This window comes from Petromyzon marinus, unplaced genomic scaffold (genome assembly GCF_048934315.1).
Source record: "Petromyzon marinus isolate PM22_M1 ecotype Great Lakes invasive population unplaced genomic scaffold, UKy_Petmar_22M1.pri1.0 PM_G_Scaffold_37, whole genome shotgun sequence".
Classification (NCBI taxonomy): Eukaryota; Metazoa; Chordata; class Hyperoartia; order Petromyzontiformes; family Petromyzontidae; genus Petromyzon; species Petromyzon marinus.
In genome coordinates this window covers 1,507,914-1,528,391 of record NW_027422950.1, presented here as the reverse complement: position 1 = coordinate 1,528,391, position 20,478 = coordinate 1,507,914, and positions in this window count along the sequence as shown.

Below are 20,478 nucleotides of genomic sequence, written 5' to 3'. Positions count from 1 at the left end.
TATATATGGCTTCTGGTTCATGTATATATGGCTTCTGGGTCATGTATATATGGCTTCTGGATCATGTATATATGGGTTCTGGTTCATGTATATATGGCTTCTGGTTCATGTGTATATTGCTTCTGGTTCATGTATATATGGCTTCTGGTTCATGTATATATGGCTTCTGGTTCATGTGTATATTGCTTCTGGTTCATGTATATATTGCTTCTGGTTCATGTATATATGGCTTCTGGTTCATGTGTATATGGCTTCTGGTTCATGTATATATGGCTTCTGGTTCATGTATATATGGCTTCTGGTTCCTGTATATATGGCTTCTGGTTCATGTATATATGGTTGCTGGTTCATGTATATATGGCTTCTGGATCATGTATATATGGCTTCTGGTTCATGTATATATGGCATCTGGTTCATGTATATATGGCTTCTGGTTCATGTATATATTGCTTCTGGATCATGTATATGGCTTCTGGGTCATGTATATATGGCTTCTGGGTCATGTATATATGGCTTCTGGTTCATGTATATATAGCTTCCGGATCATGCATATATGGCTTTTGATTCATGTATATATGGCTTCTGGTCCATGTATATATGGCTTCTGGTTCATGTATATATGGCTTCTGGTTCATGTATATATGGCTTCTGGGACATGTATATATGGCTTCTGGATCATGTATATATGGGTTCTGGTTCATGTATATATGGCTTCTGTTTCATGTATATATGGCTTCTGGTTCATGTGTATATTGCTTCTGGTTCATGTATATATGGCTTCTGGTTCATGTATATATGGCTTCTGATTCATGTATATATGGCTTCTGGTTCATGTATATATGGCTTCTGGTTCATGTATATATGGCTTCTGGTTCATGTATATATGGCTTCTGGTTCATGTATATATGGCTTCTGGTTCCTGTATATATGGCTTCTGGTTCATGTATATATGGCTGCTGGTTCATGTATATATGGCTTCTGGATCATGTATATATGGCTTCTGGATCATGTATATATGGCTTCTGGTTCATGTATATATGGCTTCTGGTTCATGTATATATGGCTTCTGGTTCATGTATATATGGCTGCTGGTTCATGTATATATGGCTTCTGGATCATGTATATATGGCTTCTGGATCATGTATATATGGCTTCTGGTTCATGTATATATGGCTTCTGGTTCATGTATATATGGCTTCTGGTTCATGTATATATGGCTTCTGGATCATGTATATATGGCTTCTGGTTCATGTATATATGGCTTCTGGTCCATGTATATATGGCTTCTGGTTCATGTATATATGGCTTCTGGTTCATGTATATATGGCTTCTGGTTGATGTATATATGGCTTCTGGTTCATGTATATATGGCTTCTGGTTCATGTATATATGGCTGCTGGTTCATGTATATATGGCTTCTGGATCATGTATATATGGCTTCTGGTTCATGTATATATGGCTTCTGGTTCATGTATATATGGCTTCTGGTTCATGTATATATTGCTTCTGGATCATGTATATATGGCTTCTGGATCATGTATATGGCTTCTGGGTCATGTATATATGGCTTCTGGTTCATGTATATATAGCTTCCGGATCATGTATATATGGCTTTTGATTCATGTATATATGGCTTCTGGTCCATGTATATATGGCTTCTGGTTCATGTATATATGGCTTCTGGTTCATGTATATATGGCTTCTGGTTCATGTATATATGGCTTCTGGGTCATGTATATATGGCTTCTGGATCATGTATATATGGGTTCTGGTTCATGTATATATGGCTTCTGTTTCATGTATATATGGCTTCTGGTTCATGTATATATGGCTTCTGGGTCATGTATATATGGCTTCTGGGTCATGTATATATAGCTTCTGGTTCATGTATATATGGCTTCTGGTTCATGCATATATGGCTTCTGGTTCATGCATATATGGCTTCTGGGTAATATATATATGGCTTCTGGATCATGTATATATGGGTTCTGGTTCATGTATATATGGCTTCTGTTTCATGTATATATGGCTTCTGATTCATGTGTATATTGCTTCTGGTTCATGTATATATGGCTTCTGGATCATGTATATATGGCTTCTGGTTCATGTATATATGGCTTCTGGTTCATGTATATATGGCTTCTGGTTCATGTATATATTGCTTCTGGATCATGTATATATGGCTTCTGGATCATGTATATGGCTTCTGGGTCATGTATATATGGCTTCTGGTTCATGTATATATAGCTTCCGGATCATGTATATATGGCTTTTGATTCATGTATATATGGCTTCTGGTCCATGTATATATGGCTTCTGGTTCATGTATATATGGCTTCTGGTTCATGTATATATGGCTTCTGGTTCATGTATATATGGCTTCTGGGTCATGTATATATGGCTTCTGGATCATGTATATATGGGTTCTGGTTCATGTATATATAACTTCCGGATCATGTATATATGGCTTTTGATTCATGTATATATGGCTTCTGGTCCATGTATATATGGCTTCTGGTTCATGTATATATGGCTTCTGGTTCATGTATATATGGCTTCTGGTTCATGTATATATGGCTTCTGGGTCATGTATATATGGCTTCTGGATCATGTATATATGGCTTCTGGTTCATGTATATATGGCTTCTGTTTCATGTATATATGGCTTCTGGTTCATGTGTATATTGCTTCTGGTTCATGTATATATGGCTTCTGGTTCATGTATATATGGCTTCTGATTCATGTATATATGGCTTCTGGTTGATGTATATATGGCTTTTGGTTCATGTATATATGGCTTCTGGTTCATGTATATATGGCTTCTGGTTCATGTATATATGGCTTCTGGTTCCTGTATATATGGCTTCTGGTTCATGTATATATGGCTGCTGGTTCATGTATATATGGCTTCTGGATCATGTATATATGGCTTCTGGATCATGTATATATGGCTTCTGGTTCATGTATATATGGCTTCTGGTTCATGTATATATGGCTTCTGGTTCATGTATATATGGCTGCTGGTTCATGTATATATGGCTTCTGGATCATGTATATATGGCTTCTGGATCATGTATATATGGCTTCTGGTTCATGTATATATGGCTTCTGGTTCATGTATATATGGCTTCTGGTTCATGTATATATGGCTTCTGGATCATGTATATATGGCTTCTGGTTCATGTATATATGGCTTCTGGTTCATGTATATATGGCTTCTGGTTCATGTATATATAGCTTCCGGATCATGTATATATGGCTTTTGATTCATGTATATATGGCTTCTGGTCCATGTATATATGGCTTCTGGTTCATGTATATATGGCTTCTGGTTCATGTATATATGGCTTCTGGTTGATGTATATATGGCTTCTGGTTCATGTATATATGGCTTCTGGTTCATGTATATATGGCTGCTGGTTCATGTATATATGGCTTCTGGATCATGTATATATGGCTTCTGGTTCATGTATATATGGCTTCTGGTTCATGTATATATGGCTTCTGGTTCATGTATATATGGCTTCTGGTTCATGTATATATTGCTTCTGGATCATGTATATATGGCTTTTGGATCATGTATATGGCTTCTGGGTCATGTATATATGGCTTCTGGTTCATGTATATATAGCTTCCGGATCATGTATATATGGCTTTTGATTCATGTATATATGGCTTCTGGTCCATGTATATATGGCTTCTGGTTCATGTATATATGGCTTCTGGTTCATGTATATATGGCTTCTGGTTCATGTATATATGGCTTCTGGGTCATGTATATATGGCTTCTGGATCATGTATATATGGGTTCTGGTTCATGTATATATGGCTTCTGTTTCATGTATATATGGCTTCTGGTTCATGTATATATGGCTTCTGGGTCATGTATATATGGCTTCTGGGTCATGTATATATAGCTTCTGGTTCATGTATATATGGCTCCTGGTTCATGCATATATGGCTTCTGGTTCATGCATATATGGCTTCTGGGTAAAATATATATGGCTTCTGGATCATGTATATATGGGTTCTGGTTCATGTATATATGGCTTCTGTTTCATGTATATATGGCTTCTGATTCATGTGTATATTGCTTCTGGTTCATGTATATATTGCTTCTGGTTCATGTATATATTGCTTCTGGTTCATGTATATATGGCTTCTGGTTCATGTATATATGCCTTCTGGTTCATGTGTATATGGCTTCTGGTTCATGTATATATGGCTTCTGGTTCATGTATATATGGCTTTTGCTTCATGTATATATGCCTTCTGGTTCATGTATATATGCCTTCTGGTTCATGTATATATGGCTTCTGGTTCATGTATATATGGCTGCTGGTTCATGTATATATGGCTTCTGGATCATGTATATATGGCTTCTGGTTCATGTATATATGGCTTCTGTTTCATGTATATATGGCTTCTGGTTCATGTGTATATTGCTTCTGGTTCATGTATATATGGCTTCTGGTTCATGTATATATGGCTTCTGATTCATGTATATATGGCTTCTGGTTGATGTATATATGGCTTCTGGTTCATGTATATATGGCTTCTGGTTCATGTATATATGGCTTCTGGTTCATGTATATATGGCTTCTGGTTCCTGTATATATGGCTTCTGGTTCATGTATATATGGCTGCTGGTTCATGTATATATGGCTTCTGGATCATGTATATATGGCTTCTGGATCATGTATATATGGCTTCTGGTTCATGTATATATGGCTTCTGGTTCATGTATATATGGCTTCTGGTTCATGTATATATGGCTGCTGGTTCATGTATATATGGCTTCTGGATCATGTATATATGGCTTCTGGATCATGTATATATGGCTTCTGGTTCATGTATATATGGCTTCTGGTTCATGTATATATGGCTTCTGGTTCATGTATATATGGCTTCTGGATCATGTATATATGGCTTCTGGTTCATGTATATATGGCTTCTGGTTCATGTATATATGGCTTCTGGTTCATGTATATATAGCTTCCGGATCATGTATATATGGCTTTTGATTCATGTATATATGGCTTCTGGTCCATGTATATATGGCTTCTGGTTCATGTATATATGGCTTCTGGTTCATGTATATATGGCTTCTGGTTGATGTATATATGGCTTCTGGTTCATGTATATATGGCTTCTGGTTCATGTATATATGGCTGCTGGTTCATGTATATATGGCTTCTGGATCATGTATATATGGCTTCTGGTTCATGTATATATGGCTTCTGGTTCATGTATATATGGCTTCTGGTTCATGTATATATGGCTTCTGGTTCATGTATATATTGCTTCTGGATCATGTATATATGGCTTCTGGATCATGTATATGGCTTCTGGGTCATGTATATATGGCTTCTGGTTCATGTATATATAGCTTCCGGATCATGTATATATGGCTTTTGATTCATGTATATATGGCTTCTGGTCCATGTATATATGGCTTCTGGTTCATGTATATATGGCTTCTGGTTCATGTATATATGGCTTCTGGTTCATGTATATATGGCTTCTGGGTCATGTATATATGGCTTCTGGATCATGTATATATGGGTTCTGGTTCATGTATATATGGCTTCTGTTTCATGTATATATGGCTTCTGGTTCATGTATATATGGCTTCTGGGTCATGTATATATGGCTTCTGGGTCATGTATATATAGCTTCTGGTTCATGTATATATGGCTCCTGGTTCATGCATATATGGCTTCTGGTTCATGCATATATGGCTTCTGGGTAATATATATATGGCTTCTGGATCATGTATATATGGGTTCTGGTTCATGTATATATGGCTTCTGTTTCATGTATATATGGCTTCTGATTCATGTGTATATTGCTTCTGGTTCATGTATATATTGCTTCTGGTTCATGTATATATTGCTTCTGGTTCATGTATATATGGCTTCTGGTTCATGTATATATGCCTTCTGGTTCATGTGTATATGGCTTCTGGTTCATGTATATATGGCTTCTGGTTCATGTATATATGGCTTTTGCTTCATGTATATATGCCTTCTGGTTCATGTATATATGCCTTCTGGTTCCTGTATATATGGCTTCTGGTTCATGTATATATGGCTGCTGGTTCATGTATATATGGCTTCTGGATCATGTATATATGGCTTCTGGTTCATGTATATATGGCTTCTGGTTCATGTATATATGGCTTCTGGTTCATGTATATATTGCTTCTGGATCATGTATATATGGCTTCTGGATCATGTATATGGCTTCTGGGTCATGTATATATGGCTTCTGGTTCATGTATATATAGCTTCCGGATCATGTATATATGGCTTTTGATTCATGTATATATGGCTTCTGGTCCATGTATATATGGCTTCTGGTTCATGTATATATGGCTTCTGGTTCATGTATATATGGCTTCTGGTTCATGTATATATGGCTTCTGGGTCATGTATATATGGCTTCTGGATCATGTATATATGGGTTCTGGTTCATGTATATATGGCTTCTGTTTCATGTATATATGGCTTCTGGTTCATGTGTATATTGCTTCTGGTTCATGTATATATGGCTTCTGGTTCATGTATATATGGCTTCTTATTCATGTATATATGGCTTCTGATTCATGTATATATGGCTTATGGGTCATGTATATATGGCTTCTGGATCATGTATATATGGGTTCTGGTTCATGTATATATGGCTTCTGGTTCATGTGTATATTGCTTCTGGTTCATGTATATATGGCTTCTGGTTCATGTATATATGGCTTCTGGTTCATGTATATATGGCTTCTGGGTCATGTATATATAGCTTCTGGTTCATGCATATATGGCTTCTGGTTCATGCATATATGGCTTCTGGTTCATGCATATATGGCTTCTGGGTAATGTATATATGGCTTCTGGATCATGTATATATGGGTTCTGGTTCATGTATATATGGCTTCTGTTTCATGTATATATGGCTTCTGGTTCATGTGTATATTGCTTCTGGTTCATGTATATATTGCTTCTGGTTCATGTATATATTGCTTCTGGTTCATGTATATATGGCTTCTGGTTCATGTGTATATGGCTTCTGGTTCATGTATATATGGCTTCTGGTTCATGTATATATGGCTTTTGCTTCATGTATATATGCCTTCTGGTTCATGTATATATGCCTTCTGGTTCCTGTATATATGGCTTCTGGTTCATGTCTATATGGCTGCTGGTTCATGTATATATGGCTTCTGGATCATGTATATATGGCTTCTGGTTCATGTATATATGGCTTCTGGTTCATGTATATATGGCTTCTGGTTCATGTATATATTGCTTCTGGATCATGTATATATGGGTTCTGGTTCATGTATATATGGCTTCTGTTTCATGTATATATGGCTTCTGGTTCATGTGTATATTGCTTCTGGTTCATGTATATATGGCTTCTGGTTCATGTATATATGGCTTCTGGTTCATGTATATATGGCTTCTGGGTCATGTATATATGGGTTCTGGTTCATGTATATATGGCTTCTGGTTCATGTGTATATTGCTTCTGGTTCATGTATATATGGCTTCTGGTTCATGTATATATGGCTTCTTATTCATGTATATATGGCTTCTGATTCATGTATATATGGCTTCTGGGTCATGTATATATGGCTTATGGATCATGTATATATGGCTTCTGGTTCATGTATATATGGCTTCTGGTTCATGTGTATATTGCTTCTGGTTCATGTATATATGGCTTCTGGTTCATGTATATATGGCTTCTTATTCATGTATATATGGCTTCTGATTCATGTATATATGGCTTCTGGGTCATGTATATATGGCTTCTGGATCATGTATATATGGCTTCTGGTTCATGTATATATGGCTTCTGGTTCATGTATATATGGCTTCTGGTTCATGGATATATGGCTTCTGGTTCATGTATATATGGCTTCTGGTTCATGTATATATGGCTTTTGCTTCATGTAAATATGCCTTCTGGTTCATGTATATATGCCTTCTGGTTCCTGTATATATGGCTTCTGGTTCATGTATATATGGCTGCTGGTTCATGTATATATGGCTTCTGGATCATGTATATATGGCTTCTGGTTCATGTATATATGGCTTCTGGTTCATGTATATATTGCTTCTGGATCATGTATATATGGCTTCTGGATCATGTATTTGGCTTCTGGGTCATGTATATATGGCTTCTGGGTCATGTATATATGGGTTCTGGTTCATGTATATATGGCTTCTGTTTCATGTATATATGGCTTCTGTTTCATGTATATATGGCTTCCGGTTCATGTGTATATTGCTTCTGGTTCATGTATATATGGCTTCTGGTTCATGTATATATGGCTTCTGATTCATGTATATATGGCTTCTGGGTCATGTATATATGGCTTCTGGATCATGTATATATGGCTTCTGGATCATGTATATATGGGTTCTGGTTCATGTATATATGGCTTCTGGTTCATGTATATATGGCTTCTGGGTCATGTATATATGGCTTCTGGATCATGTATATGGCTTCTGGGTCATGTATATATGGCTTCTGGTTCATGTATATATAGCTTCCGGATCATGTATATATGGCTTTTGATTCATGTATATATGGCTTCTGGTCCATGTATATATGGCTTCTGGTTCATGTATATATGGCTTCTGATTCATGTATATATGGCTTCTGGGTCATGTATATATGGCTTCTGGTTGATGTATATATAGCTTCTTGTTCATGTATATATGGCTTCTGGTTCATGTATATATGGCTTCTGGTTCATGTATATATGGCTTCTGGGTCATGTAGATATGGCTTCTGGATCATGTATATGGCTTCTGGGTCATGTATATATGGATTCTGGTTCATGTATATATAGCTTCCGGATCATGTATATATGGCTTTTGATTCATGTATATATGGCTTCTGGTCCATGTATATATGGCTTCTGGTTCATGTATATATGGCTTCTGGTTCATGTATATATGGCTTCTGGTTGATGTATATATGGCTTCTGGTTCATGTATATATGGCTTCTGGTTCATGTATATATGGCTTCTGGTTCATGTATATATGGCTTCTGGTTCATGTATATATGGCTTCTGGATCATGTATATATGGCTTCTGGTTCATGTATATATGGCTTCTGGTTCATGTATATATGGCTTCTGGTTCATGTATATATAGCTTCCGGATCATGTATATATGGCTTTTGATTCATGTATATATGGCTTCTGGTCCATGTATATATGGCTTCTGGTTCATGTATATATGGCTTCTGGTTCATGTATATATGGCTTCTGGTTGATGTATATATGGCTTCTGGTTCATGTATATATGGCTTCTGGTTCATGTATATATGGCTGCTGGTTCATGTATATATGGCTTCTGGATCATGTATATATGGCTTCTGGTTCATGTATATATGGCTTCTGGTTCATGTATATATGGCTTCTGGTTCATGTATATATTGCTTCTGGATCATGTATATGGCTTCTGGGTCATGTATATATGGCTTCTGGTTCATGTATATATGGCTTCTGGTTCATGTATATATAGCTTCCGGATCATGTATATATGGCTTTTGATTCATGTATATATGGCTTCTGGTCCATGTATATATGGCTTCTGGTTCATGTATATATGGCTTCTGGTTCATGTATATATGGCTTCTGGGTCATGTATATATGGCTTCTGGATCATGTATATATGGGTTCTGGTTCATGTATATATGGCTTCTGTTTCATGTATATATGGCTTCTGGTTCATGTATATATGGCTTCTGGGTCATGTATATATGGCTTCTGGGTCATGTATATATAGCTTCTGGTTCATGTATATATGGCTTCTGGTTCATGCATATATGGCTTCTGGTTCATGCATATATGGCTTCTGGGTAATATATATGGCTTCTGGATCATGTATATATGGGTTCTGGTTCATGTATATTTGGCTTCTGTTTCATGTATATATGGCTTCTGATTCATGTGTATATTGCTTCTGGTTCATGTATATATTGCTTCTGGTTCATGTATATATTGCTTCTGGTTCATGTATATATGGCTTCTGGTTCATGTATATATGGCTTCTGGTTCATGTGTATATGGCTTCTGGTTCATGTATATATGGCTTCTGGTTCATGTATATATGGCTTTTGCTTCATGTATATATGCCTTCTGGTTCATGTATATATGCCTTCTGGTTCCTGTATATATGGCTTCTGGTTCATGTATATATGGCTGCTGGTTCATGTATATATGGCTTCTGGATCATGTATATATGGCTTCTGGTTCATGTATATATGGCTTCTGGTTCATGTATATATGGCTTCTGGTTCATGTATATATTGCTTCTGGATCATGTATATATGGCTTCTGGATCATGTATATGGCTTCTGGGTCATGTATATATGGCTTCTGGTTCATGTATATATAGCTTCCGGATCATGTATATATGGCTTTTGATTCATGTATATATGGCTTCTGGTCCATGTATATATGGCTTCTGGTTCATGTATATATGGCTTCTGGTTCATGTATATATGGCTTCTGGTTCATGTATATATGGCTTCTGGGTCATGTATATATGGCTTCTGGATCATGTATATATGGGTTCTGGTTCATGTATATATAGCTTCCGGATCATGTATATATGGCTTTTGATTCATGTATATATGGCTTCTGGTCCATGTATATATGGCTTCTGGTTCATGTATATATGGCTTCTGGTTCATGTATATATGGCTTCTGGTTCATGTATATATGGCTTCTGGGTCATGTATATATGGCTTCTGGATCATGTATATATGGCTTCTGGTTCATGTATATATGGCTTCTGTTTCATGTATATATGGCTTCTGGTTCATGTGTATATTGCTTCTGGTTCATGTATATATGGCTTCTGGTTCATGTATATATGGCTTCTGATTCATGTATATATGGCTTCTGGATCATGTATATATGGCTTCTGGTTCATGTATATATGGCTTCTGGTTCATGTATATATGGCTTCTGGTTCATGTATATATTGCTTCTGGATCATGTATATGGCTTCTGGGTCATGTATATATGGCTTCTGGTTCATGTATATATGGCTTCTGGTTCATGTATATATAGCTTCCGGATCATGTATATATGGCTTCTGGTTCATGTATATATGGCTTCTGATTCATGTATATATGGCTTCTGGGTCATGTATATATGGCTTCTGGATCATGTATATATGGCTTCTGGATCATGTATATATGGGTTCTGGTTCATGTATATATGGCTTCTGGTTCATGTATATATGGCTTCTGGGTCATGTATATATGGCTTCTGGATCATGTATATGGCTTCTGGGTCATGTATATATGGCTTCTGGTTCATGTATATATAGCTTCCGGATCATGTATATATGGCTTTTGATTCATGTATATATGGCTTCTGGTCCATGTATATATGGCTTCTGGTTCATGTATATATGGCTTCTGATTCATGTATATATGGCTTCTGGGTCATGTATATATGGCTTCTGGTTGATGTATATATAGCTTCTTGTTCATGTATATATGGCTTCTGGTTCATGTATATATGGCTTCTGGTTCATGTATATATGGCTTCTGGGTCATGTGGATATGGCTTCTGGATCATGTATATGGCTTCTGGGTCATGTATATATGGATTCTGGTTCATGTATATATAGCTTCCGGATCATGTATATATGGCTTTTGATTCATGTATATATGGCTTCTGGTCCATGTATATATGGCTTCTGGTTCATGTATATATGGCTTCTGGTTCATGTATATATGGCTTCTGGTTGATGTATATATGGCTTCTGGTTCATGTATATATGGCTTCTGGTTCATGTATATATGGCTTCTGGTTCATGTATATATGGCTTCTGGTTCATGTATATATGGCTTCTGGATCATGTATATATGGCTTCTGGTTCATGTATATATGGCTTCTGGTTCATGTATATATGGCTTCTGGTTCATGTATATATAGCTTCCGGATCATGTATATATGGCTTTTGATTCATGTATATATGGCTTCTGGTCCATGTATATATGGCTTCTGGTTCATGTATATATGGCTTCTGGTTCATGTATATATGGCTTCTGGTTGATGTATATATGGCTTCTGGTTCATGTATATATGGCTTCTGGTTCATGTATATATGGCTGCTGGTTCATGTATATATGGCTTCTGGATCATGTATATATGGCTTCTGGTTCATGTATATATGGCTTCTGGTTCATGTATATATGGCTTCTGGTTCATGTATATATTGCTTCTGGATCATGTATATGGCTTCTGGGTCATGTATATATGGCTTCTGGTTCATGTATATATGGCTTCTGGTTCATGTATATATAGCTTCCGGATCATGTATATATGGCTTTTGATTCATGTATATATGGCTTCTGGTCCATGTATATATGGCTTCTGGTTCATGTATATATGGCTTCTGGTTCATGTATATATGGCTTCTGGGTCATGTATATATGGCTTCTGGATCATGTATATATGGGTTCTGGTTCATGTATATATGGCTTCTGTTTCATGTATATATGGCTTCTGGTTCATGTATATATGGCTTCTGGGTCATGTATATATGGCTTCTGGGTCATGTATATATAGCTTCTGGTTCATGTATATATGGCTTCTGGTTCATGCATATATGGCTTCTGGTTCATGCATATATGGCTTCTGGGTAATATATATATGGCTTCTGGATCATGTATATATGGGTTCTGGTTCATGTATATTTGGCTTCTGTTTCATGTATATATGGCTTCTGATTCATGTGTATATTGCTTCTGGTTCATGTATATATTGCTTCTGGTTCATGTATATATTGCTTCTGGTTCATGTATATATGGCTTCTGGTTCATGTATATATGGCTTCTGGTTCATGTGTATATGGCTTCTGGTTCATGTATATATGGCTTCTGGTTCATGTATATATGGCTTTTGCTTCATGTATATATGCCTTCTGGTTCATGTATATATGCCTTCTGGTTCCTGTATATATGGCTTCTGGTTCATGTATATATGGCTGCTGGTTCATGTATATATGGCTTCTGGATCATGTATATATGGCTTCTGGTTCATGTATATATGGCTTCTGGTTCATGTATATATGGCTTCTGGTTCATGTATATATTGCTTCTGGATCATGTATATATGGCTTCTGGGTCATGTATATATGGCTTCTGGATCATGTATATATGGCTTCTGGATCATGTATATATGGGTTCTGGTTCATGTATATATGGCTTCTGGTTCATGTATATATGGCTTCTGGGTCATGTATATATGGCTTCTGGATCATGTATATGGCTTCTGGGTCATGTATATATGGCTTCTGGTCCATGTATATATGGCTTCTGGTTCATGTATATATGGCTTCTGGTTCATGTATATATGGCTTCTGGGTCATGTATATATGGCTTCTGGATCATGTATATATGGGTTCTGGTTCATGTATATATGGCTTCTGTTTCATGTATATATGGCTTCTGGTTCATGTATATATGGCTTCTGGGTCATGTATATATGGCTTCTGGTTCATGTATATATAGCTTCCGGATCATGTATATATGGCTTTTGATTCATGTATATATGGCTTCTGGTCCATGTATATATGGCTTCTGGTTCATGTATATATGGCTTCTGGTTCATGTATATATGGCTTCTGGGTCATGTATATATGGCTTCTGGATCATGTATATATGGGTTCTGGTTCATGTATATATGGCTTCTGTTTCATGTATATATGGCTTCTGGTTCATGTATATATGGCTTCTGGGTCATGTATATATGGCTTCTGGGTCATGTATATATAGCTTCTGGTTCATGTATATATGGCTTCTGGTTCATGCATATATGGCTTCTGGTTCATGCATATATGGCTTCTGGGTAATATATATATGGCTTCTGGATCATGTATATATGGGTTCTGGTTCATGTATATTTGGCTTCTGTTTCATGTATATATGGCTTCTGATTCATGTGTATATTGCTTCTGGTTCATGTATATATTGCTTCTGGTTCATGTATATATTGCTTCTGGTTCATGTATATATGGCTTCTGGTTCATGTATATATGGCTTCTGGTTCATGTGTATATGGCTTCTGGTTCATGTATATATGGCTTCTGGTTCATGTATATATGGCTTTTGCTTCATGTATATATGCCTTCTGGTTCATGTATATATGCCTTCTGGTTCCTGTATATATGGCTTCTGGTTCATGTATATATGGCTGCTGGTTCATGTATATATGGCTTCTGGATCATGTATATATGGCTTCTGGTTCATGTATATATGGCTTCTGGTTCATGTATATATGGCTTCTGGTTCATGTATATATTGCTTCTGGATCATGTATATATGGCTTCTGGGTCATGTATATATGGCTTCTGGATCATGTATATATGGCTTCTGGATCATGTATATATGGGTTCTGGTTCATGTATATATGGCTTCTGGTTCATGTATATATGGCTTCTGGGTCATGTATATATGGCTTCTGGATCATGTATATGGCTTCTGGGTCATGTATATATGGCTTCTGGTTCATGTATATATAGCTTCCGGATCATGTATATATGGCTTTTGATTCATGTATATATGGCTTCTGGTCCATGTATATATGGCTTCTGGTTCATGTATATATGGCTTCTGATTCATGTATATATGGCTTCTGGGTCATGTATATATGGCTTCTGGTTGATGTATATATAGCTTCTTGTTCATGTATATATGGCTTCTGGTTCATGTATATATGGCTTCTGGTTCATGTATATATGGCTTCTGGGTCATGTAGATATGGCTTCTGGATCATGTATATGGCTTCTGGGTCATGTATATATGGATTCTGGTTCATGTATATATAGCTTCCGGATCATGTATATATGGCTTTTGATTCATGTATATATGGCTTCTGGTCCATGTATATATGGCTTCTGGTTCATGTATATATGGCTTCTGGTTCATGTATATATGGCTTCTGGTTGATGTATATATGGCTTCTGGTTCATGTATATATGGCTTCTGGTTCATGTATATATGGCTTCTGGTTCATGTATATATGGCTTCTGGTTCATGTATATATGGCTTCTGGATCATGTATATATGGCTTCTGGTTCATGTATATATGGCTTCTGGTTCATGTATATATGGCTTCTGGTTCATGTATATATAGCTTCCGGATCATGTATATATGGCTTTTGATTCATGTATATATGGCTTCTGGTCCATGTATATATGGCTTCTGGTTCATGTATATATGGCTTCTGGTTCATGTATATATGGCTTCTGGTTCATGTATATATGGCTTCTGGTTCATGTATATATAGCTTCCGGATCATGTATATATGGCTGCTGGTTCATGTATATATGGCTTCTGGATCATGTATATATGGCTTCTGGTTCATGTATATATGGCTTCTGGTTCATGTATATATGGCTTCTGGTTCATGTATATATTGCTTCTGGATCATGTATATGGCTTCTGGGTCATGTATATATGGCTTCTGGTTCATGTATATATGGCTTCTGGTTCATGTATATATAGCTTCCGGATCATGTATATATGGCTTTTGATTCATGTATATATGGCTTCTGGTCCATGTATATATGGCTTCTGGTTCATGTATATATGGCTTCTGGTTCATGTATATATGGCTTCTGGGTCATGTATATATGGCTTCTGGATCATGTATATATGGGTTCTGGTTCATGTATATATGGCTTCTGTTTCATGTATATATGGCTTCTGGTTCATGTATATATGGCTTCTGGGTCATGTATATATGGCTTCTGGGTCATGTATATATAGCTTCTGGTTCATGTATATATGGCTTCTGGTTCATGCATATATGGCTTCTGGTTCATGCATATATGGCTTCTGGGTAATATATATATGGCTTCTGGATCATGTATATATGGGTTCTGGTTCATGTATATTTGGCTTCTGTTTCATGTATATATGGCTTCTGATTCATGTGTATATTGCTTCTGGTTCATGTATATATTGCTTCTGGTTCATGTATATATTGCTTCTGGTTCATGTATATATGGCTTCTGGTTCATGTATATATGGCTTCTGGTTCATGTGTATATGGCTTCTGGTTCATGTATATATGGCTTCTGGTTCATGTATATATGGCTTTTGCTTCATGTATATATGCCTTCTGGTTCATGTATATATGCCTTCTGGTTCCTGTATATATGGCTTCTGGTTCATGTATATATGGCTGCTGGTTCATGTATATATGGCTTCTGGATCATGTATATATGGCTTCTGGTTCATGTATATATGGCTTCTGGTTCATGTATATATGGCTTCTGGTTCATGTATATATTGCTTCTGGATCATGTATATATGGCTTCTGGATCATGTATATGGCTTCTGGGTCATGTATATATGGCTTCTGGTTCATGTATATATAGCTTCCGGATCATGTATATATGGCTTTTGATTCATGTATATATGGCTTCTGGTCCATGTATATATGGCTTCTGGTTCATGTATATATGGCTTCTGGTTCATGTATATATGGCTTCTGGTTCATGTATATATGGCTTCTGGGTCATGTATATATGGCTTCTGGATCATGTATATATGGGTTCTGGTTCATGTATATATAGCTTCCGGATCATGTATATATGGCTTTTGATTCATGTATATATGGCTTCTGGTCCATGTATATATGGCTTCTGGTTCATGTATATATGGCTTCTGGTTCATGTATATATGGCTTCTGGTTCATGTATATATGGCTTCTGGGTCATGTATATATGGCTTCTGGATCATGTATATATGGCTTCTGGTTCATGTATATATGGCTTCTGTTTCATGTATATATGGCTTCTGGTTCATGTGTATATTGCTTCTGGTTCATGTATATATGGCTTCTGGTTCATGTATATATGGCTTCTGATTCATGTATATATGGCTTCTGGATCATGTATATATGGCTTCTGGTTCATGTATATATGGCTTCTGGTTCATGTATATATGGCTTCTGGTTCATGTATATATTGCTTCTGGATCATGTATATGGCTTCTGGGTCATGTATATATGGCTTCTGGTTCATGTATATATGGCTTCTGGTTCATGTATATATAGCTTCCGGATCATGTATATATGGCTTTTGATTCATGTATATATGGCTTCTGGTCCATGTATATATGGCTTCTGGTTCATGTATATATGGCTTCTGGTTCATGTATATATGGCTTCTGGTTCATGTATATATGGCTTCTGGGTCATGTATATATGGCTTCTGGATCATGTATATATGGGTTCTGGTTCATGTATATATGGCTTCTGTTTCATGTATATATGGCTTCTGGTTCATGTATATATGGCTTCTGGGTCATGTATATATGGCTTCTGGGTCATGTATATATAGCTTCTGGTTCATGTATATATGGCTTCTGGTTCATGCATATATGGCTTCTGGTTCATGCATATATGGCTTCTGGGTAATATATATATGGCTTCTGGATCATGTATATATGGGTTCTGGTTCATGTATATATGGCTTCTGTTTCATGTATATATGGCTTCTGATTCATGTGTATATTGCTTCTGGTTCATGTATATATTGCTTCTGGTTCATGTATATATTGCTTCTGGTTCATGTATATATGGCTTCTGGTTCATGTATATATGGCTTCTGGTTCATGTGTATATGGCTTCTGGTTCATGTATATATGGCTTCTGGTTCATGTATATATGGCTTTTGCTTCATGTATATATGCCTTCTGGTTCATGTATATATGCCTTCTGGTTCCTGTATATATGGCTTCTGGTTCATGTATATATGGCTGCTGGTTCATGTATATATGGCTTCTGGATCATGTATATATGGCTTCTGGTTCATGTATATATGGCTTCTGGTTCATGTATATATGGCTTCTGGTTCATGTATATATTGCTTCTGGATCATGTATATATGGCTTCTGGATCATGTATATGGCTTCTGGGTCATGTATATATGGCTTCTGGTTCATGTATATATAGCTTCCGGATCATGTATATATGGCTTTTGATTCATGTATATATGGCTTCTGGTCCATGTATATATGGCTTCTGGTTCATGTATATATGGCTTCTGGTTCATGTATATATGGCTTCTGGTTCATGTATATATGGCTTCTGGGTCATGTATATATGGCTTCTGGATCATGTATATATGGGTTCTGGTTCATGTATATATAGCTTCCGGATCATGTATATATGGCTTTTGATTCATGTATATATGGCTTCTGGTCCATGTATATATGGCTTCTGGTTCATGTATATATGGCTTCTGGTTCATGTATATATGGCTTCTGGTTCATGTATATATGGCTTCTGGGTCATGTATATATGGCTTCTGGATCATGTATATATGGCTTCTGGTTCATGTATATATGGCTTCTGTTTCATGTATATATGGCTTCTGGTTCATGTATATATGGCTTCTGGGTCATGTATATATGGCTTCTGGGTCATGTATATATAGCTTCTGGTTCATGTATATATGGCTTCTGGTTCATGCATATATGGCTTCTGGTTCATGCATATATGGCTTCTGGGTAATATATATATATGGCTTCTGGATCATGTATATATGGGTTCTGGTTCATGTATATATGGCTTCTGTTTCATGTATATATGGCTTCTGATTCATGTGTATATTGCTTCTGGTTCATGTATATATTGCTTCTGGTTCATGTATATATTGCTTCTGGTTCATGTATATATGGCTTCTGGTTCATGTATATATGGCTTCTGGTTCATGTGTATATGGCTTCTGGTTCATGTATATATGGCTTCTGGTTCATGTGTATATGGCTTTTGCTTCATGTATATATGCCTTCTGGTTCATGTATATATGCCTTCTGGTTCCTGTATATATGGCTTCTGGTTCATGTATATATGGCTGCTGGTTCATGTATATATGGCTTCTGGATCATGTATATATGGCTTCTGGTTCATGTATATATGGCTTCTGGTTCATGTATATATGGCTTCTGGTTCATGTATATATTGCTTCTGGATCATGTATATATGGCTTCTGGATCATGTATATGGCTTCTGGGTCATGTATATATGGCTTCTGGTTCATGTATATATAGCTTCCGGATCATGTATATATGGCTTTTGATTCATGTATATATGGCTTCTGGTCCATGTATATATGGCTTCTGGTTCATGTATATATGGCTTCTGGGTCATGTATATATGGCTTCTGGATCATGTATATATGGGTTCTGGTTCATGTATATATAGCTTCCGGATCATGTATATATGGCTTTTGATTCATGTATATATGGCTTCTGGTCCATGTATATATGGCTTCTGGTTCATGTATATATGGCTTCTGGTTCATGTATATATGGCTTCTGGTTCATGTATATATGGCTTCTGGGTCATGTATATATGGCTTCTGGATCATGTATATATGGCTTCTGGTTCATGTATATATGGCTTCTGTTTCATGTATATATGGCTTCTGGTTCATGTGTATATTGCTTCTGGTTCATGTATATATGGCTTCTGGTTCATGTATATATGGCTTCTGATTCATGTATATATGGCTTCTGGATCATGTATATATGGCTTCTGGTTCATGTATATATGGCTTCTGGTTCATGTATATATGGCTTCTGGTTCATGTATATATTGCTTCTGGATCATGTATATGGCTTCTGGGTCATGTATATATGGCTTCTGGTTCATGTATATATGGCTTCTGGTTCATGTATATATAGCTTCCGGATCATGTATATATGGCTTTTGATTCATGTATATATGGCTTCTGGTCCATGTATATATGGCTTCTGGTTCATGTATATATGGCTTCTGGTTCATGTATATATGGCTTCTGGTTCATGTATATATGGCTTCTGGGTCATGTATATATGGCTTCTGGATCATGTATATATGGGTTCTGGTTCATGTATATATGGCTTCTGTTTCATGTATATATGGCTTCTGGTTCATGTATATATGGCTTCTGGGTCATGTATATATGGCTTCTGGGTCATGTATATATAGCTTCTGGTTCATGTATATATGGCTTCTGGTTCATGCATATATGGCTTCTGGTTCATGCATATATGGCTTCTGGGTAATATATATGGCTTCTGGATCATGTATTTATGGGTTCTGGTTCATGTATATATGGCTTCTGTTTCATGTATATATGGCTTCTGATTCATGTGTATATTGCTTCTGGTTCATGTATATATTGCTTCTGGTTCATGTATATATTGCTTCTGGTTCATGTATATATGGCTTCTGGTTCATGTATATATGGCTTCTGGTTCATGTGTATATGGCTTCTGGTTCATGTATATATGGCTTCTGGTTCATGTATATATGGCTTTTGCTTCATGTATATATGCCTTCTGGTTCATGTATATATGCCTTCTGGTTCCTGTATATATGGCTTCTGGTTCATGTATATATGGCTGCTGGTTCATGTATATATGGCTTCTGGATCATGTA